We start from the raw sequence: 1,985 nt of genomic DNA on the forward strand, positions 1-1,985 counted from the left end.
GTAGAAAATAGTACATTGACTATGATCTCAACAAATTGTGCTTATCACAAGTTGATTGACAAACATAAGTAGATGGAAGAAAGGGATATAAAGATATGGGGTATTCGTAAGCCCATTACCTGGTGGTTTCATGTGATAAAGGTAGGTTGGTGTTCTCGATTAATGCTACTAGCTAAGGTATTCATTTGGAGAGTTACGGTCAGAGCTTTACCATTGGGGGATGCATTAAAAAAAAGAAACATTGCTAGAGGAACGTGTTTCTTTTGTTCAGTGGAATTGGAACATAGTAGGTGTCATGATATAGTGATAGTAGGCATCGATTTCTTTCATGCCCAATGACTCGAATGGTTTGGAAGTGTATCCATTTAGTGTGAATGTCTCTAATTGAAGTAAGCCTATCTTCCTTCAGTTGGGGCTTTACACATATGGAGAACAATGAACGGATGCCTCATTTCCAAAAAAATATTGAGTTCTTGAGGTATTGGGGCCTATAGTTCAATTGGAATATGCATAATGCCTTCACATTTTATTGAGAGAGAGAGAGAGAGAGAGAGATTCTATTATCATCTTCGGAATATGACCAATGAGACCAAAAATATTCCATTTCACGTGATACGTGTGAAAGTGTGGCGAATCTTGATTTCAAGAACTTTACCACCGAATGTTGCAATCAAGAGTGCACATTGTGTTTGTGAGAGAAATTCGTGCAAGGATTGGGCTTAGTCGAAGATATGTGAAAGCATGGTCGAATATGATGAGTTCGACGAGTGGGACCCACAACCAGTTCGACAAGGACTATTGCACGATATGTTGCAAGGCAAATTTCATTCACAAATAGGTGGAATAAAAGAAGTCCAACCGCTTGGTAAAGGTTTCTATCAAATTGATCTAGAGGACAAGGATTCTACAGCGAACCTCATAACCATGTCTCCTTGTCAGGTCCAAAACACGTGGTTTTCATGCGGAAATGGACACATGGTTTTAACCCAGAGAAGGCATCGCAACACGATGATTCCATGAAAAAGGTAACGATGTTGTTTCCTGGATTATCCTTAAAATACAACATGTTACTTCCTACTATTGGCAACTCCTTTGGTATGATGCTGGATGAGGAACTAACGCTAGCGGACAGGCTAAAGAAGCACCTAGGCCCTCCCTCTATCCGCCTATTGGTGCAAGACATCAACAAACTTCCCTCCAAGATCCTCATTCCCGGGAAAAACGGAATGCGGATTGAACAACACATAGAAGTGATTGGCGCACCGGGGCAATGTTTTCCATGCAAAAAACTTGGTCATGTAAAAAAGAACTGCCCCACAAGACGTATTAAAGATCCTACAAAGGAGACTCTGGAAGGTCGGGACACCATAAGACATCAGAAGCCTCCCCCACCACGACCTGATAAGGCTATGATGGAATGGCGAGTGGTGGAAAAAACCCATGTCCTTCGAAAAACTTCATAGGCACAAAATCCTCCATCACCTATGAGCCCCAATCCATTTGATCTACTACAAGAGCTCCACCCCACGGACGAGCATTCCCCTAGTTCTTTCATAAGCCCTAAGGAATGACCTAAGGTGACACCAAGCACACAAGAGAAAGTTCTCGTTAAAGCTTACAAAACAGGGAAGCGAAGAAGGATAAGTCATGTTAAGACCTTAATACAGAGCTTGAGTGGAACAACACCCAATGTAGAAGCAACAACCCAAGGCAGAAGTTTGAATGTCACGCCTCATATCATAGTCTTCCCAGACACAAATAAGTGTGATTCCTCTAGCCAAGACCTTGAACCACACCCGCAAAATGCCTTGAAATGGCTAGGTATAGGGCACAAGATAGTGGAAAAAATAAGGGTACATGTATCAGTGGTACACACTAACGGAGTTCCGACGATCTCAATCTCCTTTCCACTTTTGCTTCCGACACAGGAAGATTGGTCGAAATCCAAGATTAAAGATACGTTATGTAGCCAAGTAGCATGCTTT

The sequence above is a fragment of the Azolla caroliniana genome, unplaced genomic scaffold (genome assembly GCF_043228905.1).
Source record: "Azolla caroliniana isolate FFs.n. ecotype wild unplaced genomic scaffold, voAzoCaro1.0.p SCAF_10, whole genome shotgun sequence".
In the NCBI taxonomy this organism is placed as follows: domain Eukaryota; kingdom Viridiplantae; phylum Streptophyta; class Polypodiopsida; order Salviniales; family Salviniaceae; genus Azolla; species Azolla caroliniana.